Genomic DNA, 8,773 nt, shown 5'->3' on the forward strand with positions numbered 1-8,773 from the left:
GTCTGCTCATACCGACTTTGAGACTTGTAAGCCGGGTAGCTCAGCCGGGTTTGTTCCGGCGGTTCTGCCGACGGTCTCGTCATCGAGGGGGGAGCCTCCCCCGTGTCCAGGCCGATTTTCATGCATTTCCAACCGTGGGAAGTGGTCCAAAAGGGAATGGGGGTGAATGTGACTGCTCATACCGACTTTGAGACTTTTAAGCCGGGTAGCTCGGCCGGGTTTGACCCGGCGGTTCTGCCGTCGGTCTCGCCTTCGAGGCGGGTGCCTCCCCCGTGTACAGGCCGATTTTCGTGCATTTCGAACCGTGGGAAGTGGTCTAAATGTCGATGGGAGTGAACGTGACTGCTCAACCCGACTTTGAGACTTGTAAGCCGGGTAGCTCAGCCAGGTTTGACCCGGCGGTTCTGCCGACGGTCTCGCCTTCGAGGGCGGACCCTCCCCCGTGTACAGGCCGGTTTTCGTGCATTTCGAACCGTGGGAAGTGATCCAAAAGGGAATGGGGGTGAACGTGACTGCCCAACCCGGCTTTGAGACTTGTAAGCCGGGTAGCTCAGCCGGGTTGGACCCGGCGGTTCTGCCGACGGTCTCGACTTCGAGGCGGGTGCCTCCCCCGTGTACAGGCCGATTTTCATGCATTTGCAACGGTGGGAAGTTGCCCAAAAGTCGATGGGAGTGAATGTGACTGCTCAACCCGACTTCGAGACTTGTAAGCCGGGTAGCTCAGCCGGGTTTGACCCGGCGGTTCTGCCGACGGTCTCGCCTTCGAGGGGGGAGCCTCCCCCGTGTACAGGCCGATTTTCGTGCATTTCCAACGGTGGGAACAGGTTCAAAAGGGGATGGGAGTGATTGTGACTGCTCAACCCGACTCTAGGGCTTCTAACCCGGGTAGCCCGGCCGGGTTTGACCCGGCAGTTCTGCCGACGGTCTCGTCTTCGAGGCGGGTGCCTCCCCCGTATACAGGCCGATTTTCATGCATTTCGAACCGTGGGAAGTGGTCCAAAAGGGAATGGGGGTGGACGTGTCTGCTCATACCGACTTTGAGACTTGTAAGCCGGGTAGCTCAGCCGGGTTTGATCCGGCGGTTCTGCCGACGGTCTCGCCTTCGAGGGGGGAGCCTCCCCCGTGTTCAGTCCGATTTCCGTGCATTTCCAACCGTGGGAAGTTGCCCAAAAGGGGATGGGAGTGAATGTGACTGCTCAACCCGACTTTGGCGCTTCCGAGCCGGGTAGCTCAGCCGGGTTTGACCCGGCGGTTCTGCCGACGGTCTCGTCTTCGAGGCGGGTGCCTCCCCCGTGTACAGGCCGATTTTCATGCATTTGGAACCGTGGGAAGTGGTCCAAAAGGGAATGGGGGTGGACGTGACTGCTCATACCGACTTTGAGACTTGTAAGCCGGGTAGCTCAGCCGGGTTTGACCCGGCGGTTCTGCCGACGGTCTCGCCTTCGAGGGGGGAGCCTCCCCCGTGTTCAGTCCGATTTTCGTGCATTTCCCACGGTGGGAAATGGTATCTTTCATTACGGGGACAAGGGTCTGAAGCGGTGAAGTCAGTAACCGGCATAGTTAAGGAAAGGGTTCGAATTTTCTCAACAGTACGAAAAAAGTGAGCAGGGAAGCTAGAGAAGGTGTCAGTGAGTCCCAAACGAGTGAACCGCAAAACTTAGGGAAATGCCCGAAAGCGTTTTAAAGGGTGAAATCGGGAACGAGGAAATGATCGGAAAGTGCCTGAAAGTGCTAAATGAGTAAACAGAAAAACGAAGAAAAATGTTTGAAAAGAAGAAGTGAGTAACCAGGAAAACTTAGAAAAATGTTCAAAACGAAGAAATCAGTAACCAGGAAAACTTAGAAAAATGATCAAAAAGAAGAAATGAGTAACCAGGAAAACTTAGAAAAATGTTTAAAAAGAAGAAATCAGTAACCAGGAAAACTTAGGAAAATGTTTAAAAAGAAGAAATCAGTAACCAGAAAAACGGCGAAAAATGTTTAAAAAGAAGAAATGAGTAACCAGAAAAACTTAGAAAAATGTTTAAAAAGAAGAAATCAGTAACCAGGAAAACTTAGAAAAATGTTTAAAAAGAAGAAATCAGTAACCAGGAAAACTTAGAAAAATGTTTAAAAAGAAGAAATCAGTAACCAGGAAAACTTAGAAAAATGTTATAAAAGAAGAAGTGAGTAACCAGAAAAACTTAGAAAAATGTTTAAAAAGAAGAAATCAGTAACCAGAAAAACTGCGAAAAATGTTTAAAAAGAAGAAATCAGTAACCAGAAAAACGGCGAAAAATGTTTAAAAAGAAGAAATCAGTAACCAGGAAAACTTAGAAAAATGTTTAAAAAGAAGAAGTGAGTAACCAGAAAAACTTAGAAAAATGTTTAAAAAGAAGAAATCAGTAACCAGAAAAACTTAGAAAAATGTTTAAAAAGAAGAAATCAGTAACCAGAAAAACTGCGAAAAATGTTTAAAAAGAAGAAATCAGTAACCAGGAAAACTTAGAAAAATGTTTAAAAAGAAGAAATCAGTAACCAGAAAAACTGCGAAAAATGTTTAAAAAGAAGAAATCAGTAACCAGAAAAACTTAGAAAAATGTTTAAAAAGAAGAAGTGAGTAACCAGAAAAACTTAGAAAAATGTTTAAAAAGAAGAAATCAGTAACCAGAAAAACGGCGAAAAATGTTTAAAAAGAAGAAATCAGTAACCAGACAAACTGCGAAAAATGTTTAAAAAGAAGAAATCAGTAACCAGAAAAACTTAGAAAAATGTTTAAAAAGAAGAAATCAGTAACCAGAAAAACTTAGAAAAATGTTTCAAAAGAAGAAATGAGTAACCAGAAAAACTTAGAAAAATGTTTAAAAAGAAGAAATCAGTAACCAGAAAAACGGCGAAAAATGTTTAAAAAGAAGAAATCAGTAACCAGAAAAACTTAGAAAAATGTTTAAAAAGAAGAAATCAGTAACCAGAAAAACTGCGAAAAATGTTTAAAAAGAAGAAATCAGTAACCAGGAAAACTTAGAAAAATGTTTAAAAAGAAGAAATGAGTAACCAGGAAAACTTAGAAAAATGTTTAAAAAGAAGAAATGAGTAACCAGGAAAACTTAGAAAAATGTTTAAAAAGAAGAAATCAGTAACCAGAAAAACTTAGAAAAATGTTTAAAAAGAAGAAATCAGTAACCAGAAAAACGGCGAAAAATGTTTAAAAAGAAGAAATGAGTAACCAGAAAAACTTAGAAAAATGCTTAAAAAGAAGAAATCAGTAACCAGGAAAACTTAGAAAAATGTTTAAAAAGAAGAAATCAGTAACCAGGAAAACTTAGAAAAATGTTTAAAAAGAAGAAATCAGTAACCAGGAAAACTTAGAAAAATGTTATAAAAGAAGAAGTGAGTAACCAGAAAAACTTAGAAAAATGTTTAAAAAGAAGAAATCAGTAACCAGAAAAACTGCGAAAAATGTTTAAAAAGAAGAAATCAGTAACCAGAAAAACGGCGAAAAATGTTTAAAAAGAAGAAATCAGTAACCAGAAAAACTTAGAAAAATGTTTAAAAAGAAGAAGTGAGTAACCAGAAAAACTTAGAAAAATGTTTAAAAAGAAGAAATGAGTAACCAGAAAAACTTAGAAAAATGTTTAAAAAGAAGAAATCAGTAACCAGAAAAACTTAGAAAAATGTTTAAAAAGAAGAAATCAGTAACCAGGAAAACTTAGAAAAATGTTTAAAAAGAAGAAATCAGTAACCAGAAAAACTGCGAAAAATGTTTAAAAAGAAGAAATCAGTAACCAGAAAAACTTAGAAAAATGTTTAAAAAGAAGAAGTGAGTAACCAGAAAAACTTAGAAAAATGTTTAAAAAGAAGAAATCAGTAACCAGAAAAACGGCGAAAAATGTTTAAAAAGAAGAAATCAGTAACCAGACAAACTGCGAAAAATGTTTAAAAAGAAGAAATCAGTAACCAGAAAAACTTAGAAAAATGTTTAAAAAGAAGAAATCAGTAACCAGAAAAACTTAGAAAAATGTTTCAAAAGAAGAAGTGAGTAACCAGAAAAACTTAGAAAAATGTTTAAAAAGAAGAAGTGAGTAACCAGAAAAACTTAGAAAAATGTTTAAAAAGAAGAAATCAGTAACCAGAAAAACTTAGAAAAATGTTTAAAAAGAAGAAATCAGTAACCAGAAAAACTGCGAAAAATGTTTAAAAAGAAGAAATCAGTAACCAGGAAAACTTAGAAAAATGTTTAAAAAGAAGAAATGAGTAACCAGGAAAACTTAGAAAAATGTTTAAAAAGAAGAAATGAGTAACCAGGAAAACTTAGAAAAATGTTTAAAAAGAAGAAATCAGTAACCAGAAAAACTTAGAAAAATGTTTAAAAAGAAGAAATCAGTAACCAGAAAAACGGCGAAAAATGTTTAAAAAGAAGAAATGAGTAACCAGAAAAACTTAGAAAAATGTTTAAAAAGAAGAAATCAGTAACCAGAAAAACGGCGAAAAATGTTTAAAAAGAAGAAATCAGTAACCAGAAAAACTTAGAAAAATGTTTAAAAAGAAGAAATGAGTAACCAGAAAAACTTAGAAAAATGTTTAAAAAGAAGAAATCAGTAACCAGAAAAACTTAGAAAAATGTTTAAAAAGAAGAAATGAGTAACCAGAAAAACTTAGAAAAATGTTTAAAAAGAAGAAATCAGTAACCAGAAAAACGGCGAAAAATGTTTAAAAAGAAGAAATCAGTAACCAGAAAAACGGCGAAAAATGTTTAAAAAGAAGAAATCAGTAACCAGACAAACTGCGAAAAATGTTTAAAAAGAAGAAATCAGTAACCAGAAAAACTTAGAAAAATGTTTAAAAAGAAGAAATCAGTAACCAGGAAAACTTGGAAAAAAACACTTAGAAAAATTTTCAGCAAAGTGTGAAAAATATTCTAAGTGTCAGCGGAGGAAAATGCTGCAGCATCGGGAAAGATTCGCAAACTTACACCGAACATGTGCTCCGAAGTGCCGGAGGAATTGGGTGAATTGAGCCCGGCAAATGGCCAGCTGTCGTTTTGTGCCTGCAGCCCGAAAACTTTAACTTTGTCTGTCGCGGAAGTCCGGACCGAGAAAAATCCAAACGGTTTTGACCGGACCGAGTTCCAGACCGATGCAGTCAAATTTGGAATTCAGACCCATTCAGTGCCACTTGTAGTTTTTCCGCAGTGAGGTTGGCGGGGTACCCGGAGATATATGGGAACACGATTTTTAGAACAAAATGGCGGCGCGGGACCGTTCTGAAAGGCATCCGAAAAACGGTTCCACGGGCATAGCACTTTAATGACAGGTATGAGTGCATGCCGGAGAGCTCTTGGAAGTCGAATTTTTGACACTTTGTCAATTTTTTGACAGATTTGACAAACTCTTTCTGTCTGTTCTAAGAGTCAGTCAGAGACTTGTGCGGCGGTCTTTTGACACTATTGGAGGGCGGGCAAACCCCACGTTGACTCCGGCCGTCCCTCCACAGGCGCTCGTGTCCAAAATGAAGGCGAGAGACGCGAGTGGCCTGGTTCCCTTGGGTGTTGCCAAGAAGGCTGCGGGCTGACCGTTGCCTGAGCACTCCCTAAAGCCTCTTGTGATGAGAGCAGACCTCGCCTGCCGCACGACCGGCTCTGGGAGTCGTTGGGCCGCTATTTGTGAATAGTCTGGTCCTCCTCTGCCACCCGGACAAGCGCGATGGCTCTGCCGCCCTGCGGTGCTCGTCACCCAGGTTTGGGGAACACGATACTCGTAACAAAAATAAAAGGCGGCTCGGGACCTGCAGGCGAAAGGGGTCCCGTGGTGCTAAGCACGTCGACTTCGGGTCTCGGTGCAAGCCGGAGAGCTCACGGAAGTCTAAAGTTTTCGGCACGTGGTCGAATCTTTTCAAAGGCTTACCCGGCTCTTTCCGTCCATTCTGAGAGTAAGTCAGAGGCCGGTGCGGAGGTCTCTTGACAATCGGAGGGGGTGGTGGCCCTCCGCAGGCGCTCGTGTCGAAAATGAAGGCGAGAGACGCGAGTGGCCTGGTTCCCCTGGGTGTTGCCAGGAAGGCTGCGGGCTGACCCTTGCCTGAGCACTCCCTAAAGCCTCTTGTGATGAGAGCAGACCTCGCGCGCCGCACGACCGGCTCTGGGAGTCGTTGGGCCGCTATCTGTGAATAGTCGGGTCCTCCTCTGCCACCCGGCCAAGTGCGATGGCTCTGCCGCCCTGCGGTGCTCGTCACGCAGGTATGGGGCACACGATGCTCGTAACAGCAAATAAAGGCGGCTCGGGACCTGCAGGCGAAAGGGGTCCCGTGGTGCTTCGCACGTCGACTTCGGGTCTCGGTGCAAGCCGGAGAGCTCACGGAAGTCTAAAGTTTTCGGCACGTGGTCGAATCTGTTGAAAGGCTTACCCGGCTCTTTCCGTCCATTCTGAGAGTCAGTCAGAGGCCGGTGCGGCGGTCTATTGACGACCGGAGGCTCCCATGGGTGTTGCGATGAGGGTGGAGGGCACAGAACCTTGCCTTAGCACTCCCTAATAAAGCCTCTTGTGAAGAGAGCAGACCTCGCGCGCCGCACGACCGGCTCTGGGAGTCGTTGGGCCGCTATCTGTGAATAGTCGGGTCCTCCTCTGCCACCCGGCCAAGTGCGATGGCTCTGCCGCCCTGCGGTGCTCGTCACGCAGGTATGGGGCACACGATGCTCGTAACAGCAAATAAAGGCGGCTCGGGACCTGCAGGCGAAAGGGGTCCCGTGGTGCTTCGCACGTCGACTTCGGGTCTCGGTGCAAGCCGGAGAGCTCACGGAAGTCTAAAGTTTTCGGCACGTGGTCGAATCTTTTGAAAGGCTTACCCGGCTCTTTCCGTCCATTCTGAGAGTCAGTCAGAGGCCGGTGCGGCGGTCTATTGACGACCGGAGGCTCCCATGGGTGTTGCGATGAGGGTGGAGGGCACAGAACCTTGCCTTAGCACTCCCTAATAAAGCCTCTTGTGAAGAGAGCAGACCTCGCGCGCCGCACGACCGGCTCTGGGAGTCGTTGGGCCGCTATCTGTGAATAGTCGGGTCCTCCTCTGCCACCCGGCCAAGTGCGATGGCTCTGCCGCCCTGCGGTGCTCGTCACGCAGGTATGGGGCACACGATGCTCGTAACAGCAAATAAAGGCGGCTCGGGACCTGCAGGCGAAAGGGGTCCCGTGGTGCTTCGCACGTCGACTTCGGGTCTCGGTGCAAGCCGGAGAGCTCACGGAAGTCTAAAGTTTTCGGCACGTGGTCGAATCTTTTGAAAGGCTTACCCGGCTCTTTCCGTCCATTCTGAGAGTCAGTCAGAGGCCGGTGCGGCGGTCTATTGACGACCGGAGGCTCCCATGGGTGTTGCGATGAGGGTGGAGGGCACAGAACCTTGCCTTAGCACTCCCTAATAAAGCCTCTTGTGAAGAGAGCAGACCTCGCGCGCCGCACGACCGGCTCTGGGAGTCGTTGGGCCGCTATCTGTGAATAGTCGGGTCCTCCTCTGCCACCCGGCCAAGTGCGATGGCTCTGCCGCCCTGCGGTGCTCGTCACGCAGGTATGGGGCACACGATGCTCGTAACAGCAAATAAAGGCGGCTCGGGACCTGCAGGCGAAAGGGGTCCCGTGGTGCTTCGCACGTCGACTTCGGGTCTCGGTGCAAGCCGGAGAGCTCACGGAAGTCTAAAGTTTTCGGCACGTGGTCGAATCTTTTGAAAGGCTTACCCGGCTCTTTCCGTCCATTCTGAGAGTCAGTCAGAGGCCGGTGCGGCGGTCTATTGACGACCGGAGGCTCCCATGGGTGTTGCGATGAGGGTGGAGGGCACAGAACCTTGCCTTAGCACTCCCTAATAAAGCCTCTTGTGAAGAGAGCAGACCTCGCGCGCCGCACGACCGGCTCTGGGAGTCGTTGGGCCGCTATCTGTGAATAGTCGGGTCCTCCTCTGCCACCCGGCCAAGTGCGATGGCTCTGCCGCCCTGCGGTGCTCGTCACGCAGGTATGGGGCACACGATGCTCGTAACAGCAAATAAAGGCGGCTCGGGACCTGCAGGCGAAAGGGGTCCCGTGGTGCTTCGCACGTCGACTTCGGGTCTCGGTGCAAGCCGGAGAGCTCACGGAAGTCTAAAGTTTTCGGCACGTGGTCGAATCTTTTGAAAGGCTTACCCGGCTCTTTCCGTCCATTCTGAGAGTCAGTCAGAGGCCGGTGCGGCGGTCTATTGACGACCGGAGGCTCCCATGGGTGTTGCGATGAGGGTGGAGGGCACAGAACCTTGCCTTAGCACTCCCTAATAAAGCCTCTTGTGAAGAGAGCAGACCTCGCGCGCCGCACGACCGGCTCTGGGAGTCGTTGGGCCGCTATCTGTGAATAGTCGGGTCCTCCTCTGCCACCCGGCCAAGTGCGATGGCTCTGCCGCCCTGTGGTGCTCGTCACGCAGGTATGGGGCACACGATGCTCGTAACAGCAAATAAAGGCGGCTCGGGACCTGCAGGCGAAAGGGGTCCCGTGGTGCTTCGCACGTCGACTTCGGGTCTCGGTGCAAGCCGGAGAGCTCACGGAAGTCTAAAGTTTTCGGCACGTGGTCGAATCTTTTGAAAGGCTTACCCGGCTCTTTCCGTCCATTCTGAGAGTCAGTCAGAGGCCGGTGCGGCGGTCTATTGACGACCGGAGGCTCCCATGGGTGTTGCGATGAGGGTGGAGGGCACAGAACCTTGCCTTAGCACTCCCTAATAAAGCCTCTTGTGAAGAGAGCAGACCTCGCGCGCCGCACGACCGGCTCTGGGAGTCGTTGGGCCGCTATCTGT

Source organism: Chiloscyllium punctatum, unplaced genomic scaffold (genome assembly GCF_047496795.1).
Source record: "Chiloscyllium punctatum isolate Juve2018m unplaced genomic scaffold, sChiPun1.3 scaffold_283, whole genome shotgun sequence".
Classification (NCBI taxonomy): domain Eukaryota; kingdom Metazoa; phylum Chordata; class Chondrichthyes; order Orectolobiformes; family Hemiscylliidae; genus Chiloscyllium; species Chiloscyllium punctatum.